The 16,454-nt window shown below is 44.5% G+C and overlaps 4 non-coding genes and 2 pseudogenes across 4 annotated transcripts; all 6 read left to right on the top strand.

The window, feature by feature from the left end:
• Window positions 1–186: 186 nt before the first annotated feature.
• On the top strand, window positions 187–319 carry LOC130348708 (U2 spliceosomal RNA; annotated as a pseudogene).
• A 5,026-nt stretch (window positions 320–5,345) lies between these two features.
• Window positions 5,346–5,549, top strand: LOC130348704 (U2 spliceosomal RNA; annotated as a pseudogene).
• Window positions 5,550–7,627: 2,078 nt separating this feature from the next.
• Window positions 7,628–7,818, top strand: LOC130348737 (U2 spliceosomal RNA). The gene has a single exon (XR_008886226.1). It is a non-coding gene; the product is annotated as a U2 spliceosomal RNA (small nuclear RNA).
• A 2,084-nt stretch (window positions 7,819–9,902) lies between these two features.
• On the top strand, window positions 9,903–10,093 carry LOC130348735 (U2 spliceosomal RNA). Its single transcript, XR_008886225.1, has one exon. It is a non-coding gene; the product is annotated as a U2 spliceosomal RNA (small nuclear RNA).
• Window positions 10,094–12,179: 2,086 nt separating this feature from the next.
• Window positions 12,180–12,370, top strand: LOC130348734 (U2 spliceosomal RNA). The gene has a single exon (XR_008886224.1). It is a non-coding gene; the product is annotated as a U2 spliceosomal RNA (small nuclear RNA).
• A 2,088-nt stretch (window positions 12,371–14,458) lies between these two features.
• Window positions 14,459–14,649, top strand: LOC130348733 (U2 spliceosomal RNA). The gene has a single exon (XR_008886223.1). It is a non-coding gene; the product is annotated as a U2 spliceosomal RNA (small nuclear RNA).
• Window positions 14,650–16,454: the final 1,805 nt, after the last annotated feature.

The following is a 16,454-nucleotide window of genomic DNA, read 5'->3' as shown; positions in this document are numbered from 1 at the left end:
AGTGCAATGGGCCCCTGTCTTGCTGCTTAGCAATAATGGTATGGGTTTAGGTTCTGCTGTGTGTACTGGTGGTTGACTGCCCCCCAGCCCAGAGTGTGCATGGAAAATTGTCTGGCAGCCTCCCTGACAGCAAGCAGTGATAGTGCCCATGAAGGGGACCTTGTTGGGCCCGCCCCTTTCACGGTTATCGCTTCTCGGCCTTTTGGCTAAGATCAAGTGTAGTAATACAGGAGATCTGGTCAGAAGGTACTCGGGTACCCCTCTCCTCGGCCTTGTGGGATCGCCCAGGTTTATTGCCTGGGCTTCACCCACTTGTTGCTATTGGGGAGAGGGCCTAGTCCCAGGGTAACGAGTAGCGATCGCCTCTCAAGACCTTCGGGTGGAGAGAGGTTAGAACCATGGATGATGATCCGGATCCAGGTTCTGTGCCGGCATACGCAAGGATCAAAAACACCGTGAGAGTCATTCTCACGGATGATACGAAAAGGGCGGACGATTTGAAATTCGTAGTAGAGGACGTGCTCGGAGGAGTTTTCGGAATACAGAAGGGCGAGATATTGGCAATCCAGGACTACCCGAAGCGTAAAATTTTTGATGTGACGTTCACACAAAATGGCATCCACAGAGATTTTGTTACCAGAGCTGCTGCGAGTAAAGACAAAAAGCTTCAGGGTGTCCGGATTATTGAGCACGTTCTAGACGATATTAAGCTGGTGGTAGTAAAGATGTATTCCCCTTTCGCCAACCTACACGATGTTGAGTTGTTTTTACAAGTCTATTTTAGTAAGGTTGAGTGCAGAGGAAAAATCATGAACAGCTGTGGCATCTGGACATCTAAGTGGAGATTTCAGGTTACATGCAAAAAAGATGACAGATTGCCAGGGGGAATACAACTACCACCAGCTCGTTTTAAAATAAATAATATGTGTGGCGACCTCTTTTATGCGGGGATGCCAAGCTACTGCAGGAAGTGTCACAGATATGGACACACAAAAGAAAACTGTGAAAGTACATGCAAAAAATGTGGTAGCACACAGCACGAGACAGAGAAATGCACAAGAGGAGGGAGGTGCAATTTCTGTCAACAATTCGGTCACCTTTTCTCCTCTTGTCCCCACAGACATAGGACGGAGCAGCAGTGGCAACCCTGGAGGCAGCAAGGACAGCAACCGGGACACCAGCCGAGGCAAGCAGAGCCAGTGATTACCCCCCCACAAGAGGTAAGCGGTGAGATGGAGAAGGAGAAAGACCCCCCTCAGGCAAAAGGAGGGGACCCTAAAGAGCAGAGGATGGCCAAAAAACGTGCAAGTGGTGAAAAAACTGGCCCCCAGGAGCATGCTGGGTTAAGAGAGGAGCGGACGGCGGCCGAATCCGCTCCTCAGCAACCTCTGGCTCAGGGTCCCCCTGAGAGCGATGATCCGGGTGGAGAGGTGAAGGTTAAAAGGCGGAGGGGCTCCAGAAGACTCTATTCGGAGGCGGTCCAGGGGGAGCCGATGGAAGTACCTGCGGATGCAGGGAACCCAAGTGACGTTCCTCCACAGGTCCCCATAGGGGATACCCCCCCTCCTCCCTGCCAGGAGGAGGTTTCAGGGGTGACCGTCTCTGAGGTACCAGAGACTGAACTAAGTGAACACCCGACCCCTATGGAGGGGCAAGAGGTGGAAGAACCCAATGAGTCTGGAGCCCTGATTGCCAGGATGCCCGAGAACAACTATGCCTCAATCATGATGGAGGAGGGGGGTCGGCTGAGTGATGGTGCCTCCTCTCCTGCTTCCTCTATGCGTACAGTTGAGTCAGATTTTGGGGGGTATGAGGCTTCGGAGGGGGAATCAGAGGTGTAAGACGTTTTCTTGTACATTCCCATGGCTGAGTTGTCCGGTCTGTCCTTGAACGTGAGAAGTGTGAGCGCCAGAGTAAGAAGGGTTGCCCTATTTAATTACTTGTCGGTTTTTGCTGCTTCCGTCCTTTTCCTGCAGGAATGTGGCATCCCGCACAGATTAAATTATAAAGAATATGAAGATGATTGGGTGCACGGTCCATCAGTCTGGTCTGGATCAAATGAGTCCAGATCAGCAGGGGTCGCCATACTTTTTAAAGGGAACGTTTTAATTGAGAGTTTTAATGAAATTTTACCAGGCAGAATTTTATTGGTCAGCGCTTTTATTAATGGTATTAAATGGCAGTTTTTAAATTTTTATGGTTCTCCTGATAAGAATGAAAGAATAAAAATGTTGGAGATTTTACCCCTTTTTATTAACAATTCTAGTCCTCTTGTTTTATCAGGTGATTTTAATTGTATTTTAAGGGGAGAACGCCGTTTTTCGAACGCAGTGAGTAGGAACTATGATAAGACGTCTTTTATGTTAAAAAACTTGATTTTAGATTTTAATCTCACTGATGTTTTTAAAAAATGTAATTTTAACGTACCAGAGGAAGACGGTGTTACCTGGAGCAATGCAAGCTGTAGCTCCAGGATAGATTTTATTTTTTGTTCTTATCAAGTACTGCCTTTTAACTGTGATCTTTTTACCAATGTTTTTTCTGACCATAAATTATTGTATTTTAAAGTTAAAAGTGATTTTAAAAGGAGAACTGGTAGGAATGCCTGGAAGTTAAACGTGTCCCTTTTAGAAGATCCGCAGGTTTTATCAGATTTTATCACCTTTTACAAGGAATGCAGACGAGTAAAAGACCCCAACACTCCCACCAGTATCTGGTGGGAAAAAATGAAACTAAAAATAAAAGAATTTTTTATCCGTGTTGGGGTTAGGAAAGCTAAAGAAAAACGTGAATTTTATAATATCCTAAATACTCGTCTGCAAACCCTGTACAAATTCAGAGCACATGGGATGGAGGTGGAGAAGGAGGTACATGATCTTAAAAAAGAAATAACTAAGTGCCTGGAGCAGAAAGGAAAAGAAATTATCTTTAGGTCTCGAATACAGCATCTTGAGGAAAACGAGACCTGCTCCAGGTATTTTTTTAAGAAAATACATGAAAATAGAAGGTTAATAGAAAACATTGAAGGAGTGAATGATGTACAGGGTATTTTAAAAAAGGTGCAAGAGTTTTATGCGGATCTTTTCAATGTAAAACACATTGATGAATGTTTTATGAATGACTCGTTAAAGGAGATCACCAATTTTTTAGATCCTGTCTCACAGTCTTTTTTATTGCAGAATATTTCAGAGCAGGAGATTTTAGAGACCGTCAAGAGTTTTAAAACAGGTAAAGTGCCTGGGCCGGATGGTATACCCATTGAATTTTATGTTACTTTTTATGGTATTTTAAAAGAAGATTTGTTCTCCCTTTTTACGGAAGTCTTTAAGTCTAAAATCCTCCCAGGCTCATGGAAGAAGGGTGATGTCTCCCTGCTATTCAAAAAGGGAGACCGGTCGGAACTCAAAAACTGGAGACCAATCACCCTTCTGAACTGCGACTATAAAATAATGGCGAAACTGTGTGCTAACCGCTTAAAGAACGTAATCCATAAAATAATTCATACAAACCAAGTCTGTGGGGTGCCTGGGAGGAGTTTATGGGAGAACCTAAACCTTTTAAAGGATGTAATTAGCGACACCAAATTAAGAAAAGGAAAGCTGGCGGTTTTATCCATAGATTTTGAAAAAGCTTTCGACAGGGTGTCACATTTTTATCTTTTTAAGGTTTTAGAGAAAATGGGTATACCTGATGGCTTTTTATTGTCTCTTAGAGCTTTTTATGATAACTGTACTAGTAAAATTTTAGTAAATGGTTTTAAGACACAGGGCGTGTTTTTAAATTCCGGAGTGAAGCAGGGGTGTCCCTTGTCCCCACTACTCTTCATTTGCGCAATAGAGCCTCTTTTATGTACAATACGAAAGGATAAGCAGATCCATGGAGTCCCCCTGCCAGGAGGAGGGGGACTAGAGGCGAAGGTAGTGGGGTACATGGACGATGTTGCGGTGTTTTGCAGGGACACCCCATCGCTTCAGAAGACGCTAAAACAGATTCAATATTTTAATTGTGCCTCCGGTTTTAAAGTCAATTTTAACAAAAGTAACATTTTAAACATAGGCGGAATGCCTTTGTATGATGTGCCCGTCCCTGTGTCTGAGTCGGTGCAGATTTTAGGTGTCTCCTTTGACGAGTCTAATAATGGTTTTAATAGCTGGGACTTGGTGGCTCAAAAAATAAATAAGAAAATATGTATGTGGAACATGCGAGAACTTACAATGGAAGGGAAGGTTTTAATTACAAAAATGGTGCTTTTACCTATTTTATTGTATTTAAGTCTGGTTTTCCCACCCCCCGAAATGGTTCTAAAGAAAATAACAAAAGCTTGTTTTACTTTCTTTTGGAGTTCTAAGAGCGAAAAATTAAAGAGACAAATTGTGATAAAACCGAACTCCAGGGGCGGTAAGGATTTTCCAGATTTTAAAGCTTTCCTTTTAATAAAGTTTTTTAGCATGTGTTTTACTACTGTTTTTAAAGATAGCTACTGGTCTTATTTTGTTCGTTTTAATACTGGTTATTTTATGCGGAGGAACGGCTGGTTTTCTACAGTTTTAAGTTGCCCTTATTCTTTGAATTTACCCCCTCAATACATGATTTTAGGAAAAATTTTAAACTTATATAATTTTAAAGGTAAAAGTGTTCAGGATCTGTGCAATAGCAAAAAACTACTAAAGGAAATAAAAGAAACCAGTACCGTGACTCCCATCAAAAATTTTAACGAACAGAAGTGTATACAGATTTGGAAGATGTTGAGTATTAATTATCTTTTTAATTCACAGAAGGACCTGGCCTGGAGCTGCGCACACGAGTGTCTTCCATGCCGGGCATTCCAGCACCGAAGAGGATTATCCAACTCTGCAACCTGCCCGAGGGAGGGATGCCGACAAGAGGAGACCGTGCACCATCTAATATGGACTTGTTTTTACTCGCAGAAAATATGGACAAAGATACTCCCTCTGGTAAAAAGGATAACTGGACTAAAAGACTTAAATATTGCAGTGGTTTTTTATGGTTGCCTGGAATGCCCAACACGGACTCAAGAGACTATTGCATGGAAGATCATAAACTGTGTGAAGGCAGCTCTGTGGAAGGCCAGGAATATTTTATTGTTCAAGCATGAGGTTTTATCTGTGAAGGACATTTTATCTATCTGTTTTTATGAAATGTACCAGTACTATCTTTTAGACAAGAAGAGATTTCCGCTTTTATCTAGAAAATGGTTTTTAAAAGAATGGAATTCTATCTTGTAAAGCCACCAAGTGCCCATTTTATGTTTTAATATGTTGTAAATATGTTATTTATATGTAACTGTATTTATTGACATATTTGCACAACTTTGTTAACATTATTTAATTTTTAATAAAGTTGCCCCCGTAAGGGTAGTCAAGTTAAAAAAAAAATCTGTTCTTATCAGTTTAATATCTGATACGTCCCCTATCTGGGGACCATATATTAAATGGATTTTTGAGAACGGGGGCCGATTTCGAAGCTTGCTTCCGTCGCCCTATGCATTGACCCGATATGGCAGTATCTTCGGGTACAGTGCACCACCCCCTTACAGGGTTAAAAAGAAAGATTCCTACTTTCATTGCTACCTGCTTGCTGGCTAGCCAGCTAGCCAGCCCTGTGGGCCTTGCTGCTGCTGCTGCTGCTGCAGCCAAAAAACAAAAGGTGGTGCTGCTGCTGCTTCTGCTGCTTCTGCTTGTGTCTGGCCGCTGTTGGAGCGTCCAGGCACAGGACTTCTGCTGCTGCTGACTAAATGGCCTCCTTAATTGGATCATTTGAGTAGCCAGCACACCTGTGCAGGTAGGGCATGACATGATAGGCAGCTGCCTTGATAGCGGGTGGGTGCTGAATGTTCCTAATTGACAAAATAAGATTAATGCTTATGAAGAAATATAAAATCTCATCCCTTCCCCAATATCGCGCCACACCCCTACCCCTTAATTCCCTGGTTGAACTTGATGGACATATGTCTTTTTTCGACCGTACTAACTATGTAACTATGTAACATAACATGGGGGGGTCTCCTGGCTGTTCACACAGGTGTGTCATTGCTGTACATTGACCATGCATTGCTTCTGTGGTATTGCAAAGGCAAAGACAAATGCTTCCAGCCATCCATTGCACTAATGGATTGGTCATCAGCTGGCTGTCTATGTCCCGCATCAATATAGACCAAAGTACAGAGGGTTAGGCTATGCTATTGTGAACCTACCTGATGCATCAGAAGGTGCGAGGCCCTTGCTAAATTCTGTGCACAGACTTTGAGATCTATACTTTAGACTGTATCTAAACCTGCTCCAACATGGACTGACATTCTGGCCTACTTTCAGCCGATGCGACTTGTCTGTCGCTGAACAGTCGCTTTTTATGTATTCAGCACCTATGTATAATGTTGTAAAAATGCTCTAGAAGCTAAAGTCGCAGAAATGTCACACATATTTGGCCTGCAACTTTCTGTGCGACAAATTCAGACAGGAAAAATCAGTATAAATCCTTAGAAAATTATCCCCCAGTGTCTCCATCTGCTGGCGGTATTGAATAAGCATTGCTGCACTGATGGGGTATGCATTAGACGAAAAAAAAGAAGAAAAAGAAGAATAATACGCCCAGAAAAGAGGCGAAAAGGAGAAAAACGTAAAAAAACGTGAAAAAAAAGTAAGAGGAAGAGAAGGGAAAAAAAGGTGGAAATGGGTTTAAAAGTGATTTCGGCGGAGAAATATATATATATATATATATATATATATATATATATATGCGCACACACACACATATATATAAACGTATTCTCCGTTGAGATATTGCAGCCGCTGCTGTGTCCAGGCCCAGGAGCCTTAGCACTGTGCTGTGATGTCACTCAATACCACTGACATCACTAGGTGTAAACAACATCTCTCCTTTGCTGTGTATGTGACTATGGAGCTGTTTGGTGATGTCGTCTATTATGGCCTTCATAGAAGCAACAGGAGATTGTTGCATCCATCTAGAACCCTCAGAACTACAGTGCTATGATGTCACTCACTTCCACAGGCCTTGCAGAGTGTAAACAACAACAACCCAGCTTTGTTGTGTATGTAACCATAGGGATTGTGATGTCACCTAGAACCTTCACAGCAGCGACAGCTTTATGAGGAGCATCAGCACTGCTCTGCCTGAGCAGAACCATCACCGCCATAGGTTGTCAAATAACCCGGATTTAACCCACACAGGTAAGTCCAATGGGGTGCAGGCATGTCCTCTATGCTTACAGCTTCCCGTGGGTGTTGGTTTGATACCGTTTGGGGACAGCCAAGGAGGCATCTGCAGGCAACAAAGGTAGGTGTGTGCTTGTGTGTGTGTTTCCTATGCAGATCCTAAGCCCAGTGTCACATGCAAGTAGGAGGAGTAAGAAGGGTTCCTGGCAAATCCGGGTTATGGATTGCATTTAAAAAGGCCCCGTGGGAGTGCAATGGGCCCCTGTCTTGCTGCTTAGCAATAATGGTATGGGTTTAGGTTCTGCTGTGTGTACTGGTGGTTGACTGCCCCCCAGCCCAGAGTGTGCATGGAAAATTGTCTGGCAGCCTCCCTGACAGCAAGCAGTGATAGTGCCCATGAAGGGGACCTTGTTGGGCCCGCCCCTTTCACGGTTATCGCTTCTCGGCCTTTTGGCTAAGATCAAGTGTAGTATCTGTTCTTATCAGTTTAATATCTGATACGTCCCCTATCTGGGGACCATATATTAAATGGATTTTTGAGAACGGGGGCCGATTTCGAAGCTTGCTTCCGTCGCCCTATGCATTGACCCGATATGGCAGTATCTTCGGGTACAGTGCACCACCCCCTTACAGGGTTAAAAAGAAAGATTCCTACTTTCATTGCTACCTGCTTGCTGGCTAGCCAGCTAGCCAGCCCTGTGGGCCTTGCTGCTGCTGCTGCTGCTGCAGCCAAAAAACAAAAGGTGGTGCTGCTGCTGCTTCTGCTGCTTCTGCTTGTGTCTGGCCGCTGTTGGAGCGTCCAGGCACAGGACTTCTGCTGCTGCTGACTAAATGGCCTCCTTAATTGGATCATTTGAGTAGCCAGCACACCTGTGCAGGTAGGGCATGACATGATAGGCAGCTGCCTTGATAGCGGGTGGGTGCTGAATGTTCCTAATTGACAAAATAAGATTAATGCTTATGAAGAAATATAAAATCTCATCCCTTCCCCAATATCGCGCCACACCCCTACCCCTTAATTCCCTGGTTGAACTTGATGGACATATGTCTTTTTTCGACCGTACTAACTATGTAACTATGTAACATAACATGGGGGGGTCTCCTGGCTGTTCACAGGTGTGTCATTGCTGTACATTGACCATGCATTGCTTCTGTGGTATTGCAAAGGCAAAGACAAATGCTTCCAGCCATCCATTGCACTAATGGATTGGTCATCAGCTGGCTGTCTATGTCCCGCATCAATATAGACCAAAGTACAGAGGGTTAGGCTATGCTATAGTGCACCTACCTGATGCATCAGAAGGTGCGAGGCCCTTGCTAAATTCTGTGCACAGACTTTGAGATCTATGCTTTAGACTGTATCTAAACCTGCTCCAACATGGACTGACATTCTGGCCTACTTTCAGCCGATGCGACTTGTCTGTCGCTGAACAGTCGCTTTTTATGTATTCAGCACCTATGTATAATGTTGTAAAAATGCTCTAGAAGCTAAAGTCGCAGAAATGTCACACATATTTGGCCTGCAACTTTCTGTGCGACAAATTCAGACAGGAAAAATCAGTATAAATCCTTAGAAAATTATCCCCCAGTGTCTCCATCTGCTGGCGGTATTGAATAAGCATTGCTGCACTGATGGGGTATGCATTAGACGAAAAAAAAGAAGAAAAAGAAGAATAATACGCCCAGAAAAGAGGCGAAAAGGAGAAAAACGTAAAAAAACGTGAAAAAAAAGTAAGAGGAAGAGAAGGGAAAAAAAGGTGGAAATGGGTTTAAAAGTGATTTCGGCGGAGAAATATATATATATATATATATATATATATATATATATATATATATACGCGCACACACACACATATATATAAACGTATTCTCCGTTGAGATATTGCAGCCGCTGCTGTGTCCAGGCCCAGGAGCCTTAGCACTGTGCTGTGATGTCACTCAATACCACTGACATCACTAGGTGTAAACAACATCTCTCCTTTGCTGTGTATGTGACTATGGAGCTGTTTGGTGATGTCGTCTATTATGGCCTTCATAGAAGCAACAGGAGATTGTTGCATCCATCTAGAACCCTCAGAACTACAGTGCTATGATGTCACTCACTTCCACAGGCCTTGCAGAGTGTAAACAACAACAACCCAGCTTTGTTGTGTATGTAACCATAGGGATTGTGATGTCACCTAGAACCTTCACAGCAGCGACAGCTTTATGAGGAGCATCAGCACTGCTCTGCCTGAGCAGAACCATCACCGCCATAGGTTGTCAAATAACCCGGATTTAACCCACACAGGTAAGTCCAATGGGGTGCAGGCATGTCCTCTATGCTTACAGCTTCCCGTGGGTGTTGGTTTGATACCGTTTGGGGACAGCCAAGGAGGCATCTGCAGGCAACAAAGGTAGGTGTGTGCTTGTGTGTGTGTTTCCTATGCAGATCCTAAGCCCAGTGTCACATGCAAGTAGGAGGAGTAAGAAGGGTTCCTGGCAAATCCGGGTTATGGATTGCATTTAAAAAGGCCCCGTGGGAGTGCAATGGGCCCCTGTCTTGCTGCTTAGCAATAATGGTATGGGTTTAGGTTCTGCTGTGTGTACTGGTGGTTGACTGCCCCCCAGCCCAGAGTGTGCATGGAAAATTGTCTGGCAGCCTCCCTGACAGCAAGCAGTGATAGTGCCCATGAAGGGGACCTTGTTGGGCCCGCCCCTTTCACGGTTATCGCTTCTCGGCCTTTTGGCTAAGATCAAGTGTAGTATCTGTTCTTATCAGTTTAATATCTGATACGTCCCCTATCTGGGGACCATATATTAAATGGATTTTTGAGAACGGGGGCCGATTTCGAAGCTTGCTTCCGTCGCCCTATGCATTGACCCGATATGGCAGTATCTTCGGGTACAGTGCACCACCCCCTTACAGGGTTAAAAAGAAAGATTCCTACTTTCATTGCTACCTGCTTGCTGGCTAGCCAGCTAGCCAGCCCTGTGGGCCTTGCTGCTGCTGCTGCTGCTGCAGCCAAAAAACAAAAGGTGGTGCTGCTGCTGCTTCTGCTGCTTCTGCTTGTGTCTGGCCGCTGTTGGAGCGTCCAGGCACAGGACTTCTGCTGCTGCTGACTAAATGGCCTCCTTAATTGGATCATTTGAGTAGCCAGCACACCTGTGCAGGTAGGGCATGACATGATAGGCAGCTGCCTTGATAGCGGGTGGGTGCTGAATGTTCCTAATTGACAAAATAAGATTAATGCTTATGAAGAAATATAAAATCTCATCCCTTCCCCAATATCGCGCCACACCCCTACCCCTTAATTCCCTGGTTGAACTTGATGGACATATGTCTTTTTTCGACCGTACTAACTATGTAACTATGTAACATAACATGGGGGGGTCTCCTGGCTGTTCACAGGTGTGTCATTGCTGTACATTGACCATGCATTGCTTCTGTGGTATTGCAAAGGCAAAGACAAATGCTTCCAGCCATCCATTGCACTAATGGATTGGTCATCAGCTGGCTGTCTATGTCCCGCATCAATATAGACCAAAGTACAGAGGGTTAGGCTATGCTATAGTGCACCTACCTGATGCATCAGAAGGTGCGAGGCCCTTGCTAAATTCTGTGCACAGACTTTGAGATCTATGCTTTAGACTGTATCTAAACCTGCTCCAACATGGACTGACATTCTGGCCTACTTTCAGCCGATGCGACTTGTCTGTCGCTGAACAGTCGCTTTTTATGTATTCAGCACCTATGTATAATGTTGTAAAAATGCTCTAGAAGCTAAAGTCGCAGAAATGTCACACATATTTGGCCTGCAACTTTCTGTGCGACAAATTCAGACAGGAAAAATCAGTATAAATCCTTAGAAAATTATCCCCCAGTGTCTCCATCTGCTGGCGGTATTGAATAAGCATTGCTGCACTGATGGGGTATGCATTAGACGAAAAAAAAGAAGAAAAAGAAGAATAATACGCCCAGAAAAGAGGCGAAAAGGAGAAAAACGTAAAAAAACGTGAAAAAAAAGTAAGAGGAAGAGAAGGGAAAAAAAGGTGGAAATGGGTTTAAAAGTGATTTCGGCGGAGAAATATATATATATATATATATATATATATATATATATATATATATATACGCGCACACACACACATATATATAAACGTATTCTCCGTTGAGATATTGCAGCCGCTGCTGTGTCCAGGCCCAGGAGCCTTAGCACTGTGCTGTGATGTCACTCAATACCACTGACATCACTAGGTGTAAACAACATCTCTCCTTTGCTGTGTATGTGACTATGGAGCTGTTTGGTGATGTCGTCTATTATGGCCTTCATAGAAGCAACAGGAGATTGTTGCATCCATCTAGAACCCTCAGAACTACAGTGCTATGATGTCACTCACTTCCACAGGCCTTGCAGAGTGTAAACAACAACAACCCAGCTTTGTTGTGTATGTAACCATAGGGATTGTGATGTCACCTAGAACCTTCACAGCAGCGACAGCTTTATGAGGAGCATCAGCACTGCTCTGCCTGAGCAGAACCATCACCGCCATAGGTTGTCAAATAACCCGGATTTAACCCACACAGGTAAGTCCAATGGGGTGCAGGCATGTCCTCTATGCTTACAGCTTCCCGTGGGTGTTGGTTTGATACCGTTTGGGGACAGCCAAGGAGGCATCTGCAGGCAACAAAGGTAGGTGTGTGCTTGTGTGTGTGTTTCCTATGCAGATCCTAAGCCCAGTGTCACATGCAAGTAGGAGGAGTAAGAAGGGTTCCTGGCAAATCCGGGTTATGGATTGCATTTAAAAAGGCCCCGTGGGAGTGCAATGGGCCCCTGTCTTGCTGCTTAGCAATAATGGTATGGGTTTAGGTTCTGCTGTGTGTACTGGTGGTTGACTGCCCCCCAGCCCAGAGTGTGCATGGAAAATTGTCTGGCAGCCTCCCTGACAGCAAGCAGTGATAGTGCCCATGAAGGGGACCTTGTTGGGCCCGCCCCTTTCACGGTTATCGCTTCTCGGCCTTTTGGCTAAGATCAAGTGTAGTATCTGTTCTTATCAGTTTAATATCTGATACGTCCCCTATCTGGGGACCATATATTAAATGGATTTTTGAGAACGGGGGCCGATTTCGAAGCTTGCTTCCGTCGCCCTATGCATTGACCCGATATGGCAGTATCTTCGGGTACAGTGCACCACCCCCTTACAGGGTTAAAAAGAAAGATTCCTACTTTCATTGCTACCTGCTTGCTGGCTAGCCAGCTAGCCAGCCCTGTGGGCCTTGCTGCTGCTGCTGCTGCTGCAGCCAAAAAACAAAAGGTGGTGCTGCTGCTGCTTCTGCTGCTTCTGCTTGTGTCTGGCCGCTGTTGGAGCGTCCAGGCACAGGACTTCTGCTGCTGCTGACTAAATGGCCTCCTTAATTGGATCATTTGAGTAGCCAGCACACCTGTGCAGGTAGGGCATGACATGATAGGCAGCTGCCTTGATAGCGGGTGGGTGCTGAATGTTCCTAATTGACAAAATAAGATTAATGCTTATGAAGAAATATAAAATCTCATCCCTTCCCCAATATCGCGCCACACCCCTACCCCTTAATTCCCTGGTTGAACTTGATGGACATATGTCTTTTTTCGACCGTACTAACTATGTAACTATGTAACATAACATGGGGGGGTCTCCTGGCTGTTCACAGGTGTGTCATTGCTGTACATTGACCATGCATTGCTTCTGTGGTATTGCAAAGGCAAAGACAAATGCTTCCAGCCATCCATTGCACTAATGGATTGGTCATCAGCTGGCTGTCTATGTCCCGCATCAATATAGACCAAAGTACAGAGGGTTAGGCTATGCTATAGTGCACCTACCTGATGCATCAGAAGGTGCGAGGCCCTTGCTAAATTCTGTGCACAGACTTTGAGATCTATGCTTTAGACTGTATCTAAACCTGCTCCAACATGGACTGACATTCTGGCCTACTTTCAGCCGATGCGACTTGTCTGTCGCTGAACAGTCGCTTTTTATGTATTCAGCACCTATGTATAATGTTGTAAAAATGCTCTAGAAGCTAAAGTCGCAGAAATGTCACACATATTTGGCCTGCAACTTTCTGTGCGACAAATTCAGACAGGAAAAATCAGTATAAATCCTTAGAAAATTATCCCCCAGTGTCTCCATCTGCTGGCGGTATTGAATAAGCATTGCTGCACTGATGGGGTATGCATTAGACGAAAAAAAAGAAGAAAAAGAAGAATAATACGCCCAGAAAAGAGGCGAAAAGGAGAAAAACGTAAAAAAACGTGAAAAAAAAGTAAGAGGAAGAGAAGGGAAAAAAAGGTGGAAATGGGTTTAAAAGTGATTTCGGCGGAGAAATATATATATATATATATATATATATATATATATATATATATATATATACGCGCACACACACACATATATATAAACGTATTCTCCGTTGAGATATTGCAGCCGCTGCTGTGTCCAGGCCCAGGAGCCTTAGCACTGTGCTGTGATGTCACTCAATACCACTGACATCACTAGGTGTAAACAACATCTCTCCTTTGCTGTGTATGTGACTATGGAGCTGTTTGGTGATGTCGTCTATTATGGCCTTCATAGAAGCAACAGGAGATTGTTGCATCCATCTAGAACCCTCAGAACTACAGTGCTATGATGTCACTCACTTCCACAGGCCTTGCAGAGTGTAAACAACAACAACCCAGCTTTGTTGTGTATGTAACCATAGGGATTGTGATGTCACCTAGAACCTTCACAGCAGCGACAGCTTTATGAGGAGCATCAGCACTGCTCTGCCTGAGCAGAACCATCACCGCCATAGGTTGTCAAATAACCCGGATTTAACCCACACAGGTAAGTCCAATGGGGTGCAGGCATGTCCTCTATGCTTACAGCTTCCCGTGGGTGTTGGTTTGATACCGTTTGGGGACAGCCAAGGAGGCATCTGCAGGCAACAAAGGTAGGTGTGTGCTTGTGTGTGTGTTTCCTATGCAGATCCTAAGCCCAGTGTCACATGCAAGTAGGAGGAGTAAGAAGGGTTCCTGGCAAATCCGGGTTATGGATTGCATTTAAAAAGGCCCCGTGGGAGTGCAATGGGCCCCTGTCTTGCTGCTTAGCAATAATGGTATGGGTTTAGGTTCTGCTGTGTGTACTGGTGGTTGACTGCCCCCCAGCCCAGAGTGTGCATGGAAAATTGTCTGGCAGCCTCCCTGACAGCAAGCAGTGATAGTGCCCATGAAGGGGACCTTGTTGGGCCCGCCCCTTTCACGGTTATCGCTTCTCGGCCTTTTGGCTAAGATCAAGTGTAGTATCTGTTCTTATCAGTTTAATATCTGATACGTCCCCTATCTGGGGACCATATATTAAATGGATTTTTGAGAACGGGGGCCGATTTCGAAGCTTGCTTCCGTCGCCCTATGCATTGACCCGATATGGCAGTATCTTCGGGTACAGTGCACCACCCCCTTACAGGGTTAAAAAGAAAGATTCCTACTTTCATTGCTACCTGCTTGCTGGCTAGCCAGCTAGCCAGCCCTGTGGGCCTTGCTGCTGCTGCTGCTGCAGCCAAAAAACAAAAGGTGGTGCTGCTGCTGCTTCTGCTGCTTCTGCTTGTGTCTGGCCGCTGTTGGAGCGTCCAGGCACAGGACTTCTGCTGCTGCTGACTAAATGGCCTCCTTAATTGGATCATTTGAGTAGCCAGCACACCTGTGCAGGTAGGGCATGACATGATAGGCAGCTGCCTTGATAGCGGGTGGGTGCTGAATGTTCCTAATTGACAAAATAAGATTAATGCTTATGAAGAAATATAAAATCTCATCCCTTCCCCAATATCGCGCCACACCCCTACCCCTTAATTCCCTGGTTGAACTTGATGGACATATGTCTTTTTTCGACCGTACTAACTATGTAACTATGTAACATAACATGGGGGGGTCTCCTGGCTGTTCACACAGGTGTGTCATTGCTGTACATTGACCATGCATTGCTTCTGTGGTATTGCAAAGGCAAAGACAAATGCTTCCAGCCATCCATTGCACTAATGGATTGGTCATCAGCTGGCTGTCTATGTCCCGCATCAATATAGACCAAAGTACAGAGGGTTAGGCTATGCTATAGTGCACCTACCTGATGCATCAGAAGGTGCGAGGCCCTTGCTAAATTCTGTGCACAGACTTTGAGATCTATACTTTAGACTGTATCTAAACCTGCTCCAACATGGACTGACATTCTGGCCTACTTTCAGCCGATGCGACTTGTCTGTCGCTGAACAGTCGCTTTTTATGTATTCAGCACCTATGTATAATGTTGTAAAAATGCTCTAGAAGCTAAAGTCGCAGAAATGTCACACATATTTGGCCTGCAACTTTCTGTGCGACAAATTCAGACAGGAAAAATCAGTATAAATCCTTAGAAAATTATCCCCCAGTGTCTCCATCTGCTGGCGGTATTGAATAAGCATTGCTGCACTGATGGGGTATGCATTAGACGAAAAAAAAGAAGAAAAAGAAGAATAATACGCCCAGAAAAGAGGCGAAAAGGAGAAAAACGTAAAAAAACGTGAAAAAAAAGTAAGAGGAAGAGAAGGGAAAAAAAGGTGGAAATGGGTTTAAAAGTGATTTCGGCGGAGAAATATATATATATATATATATATATATATATATATATATATATATACGCGCACACACACACATATATATAAACGTATTCTCCGTTGAGATATTGCAGCCGCTGCTGTGTCCAGGCCCAGGAGCCTTAGCACTGTGCTGTGATGTCACTCAATACCACTGACATCACTAGGTGTAAACAACATCTCTCCTTTGCTGTGTATGTGACTATGGAGCTGTTTGGTGATGTCGTCTATTATGGCCTTCATAGAAGCAACAGGAGATTGTTGCATCCATCTAGAACCCTCAGAACTACAGTGCTATGATGTCACTCACTTCCACAGGCCTTGCAGAGTGTAAACAACAACAACCCAGCTTTGTTGTGTATGTAACCATAGGGATTGTGATGTCACCTAGAACCTTCACAGCAGCGACAGCTTTATGAGGAGCATCAGCACTGCTCTGCCTGAGCAGAACCATCACCGCCATAGGTTGTCAAATAACCCGGATTTAACCCACACAGGTAAGTCCAATGGGGTGCAGGCATGTCCTCTATGCTTACAGCTTCCCGTGGGTGTTGGTTTGATACCGTTTGGGGACAGCCAAGGAGGCATCTGCAGGCAACAAAGGTAGGTGTGTGCTTGTGTGTGTGTTTCCTATGCAG

Source organism: Hyla sarda, unplaced genomic scaffold (assembly GCF_029499605.1).
Source record: "Hyla sarda isolate aHylSar1 unplaced genomic scaffold, aHylSar1.hap1 scaffold_886, whole genome shotgun sequence".
Taxonomy (NCBI): domain Eukaryota; kingdom Metazoa; phylum Chordata; class Amphibia; order Anura; family Hylidae; genus Hyla; species Hyla sarda.
Note: the sequence above shows the minus strand (reverse complement) of the source record. Positions and strands in the feature narration are given on the sequence as shown.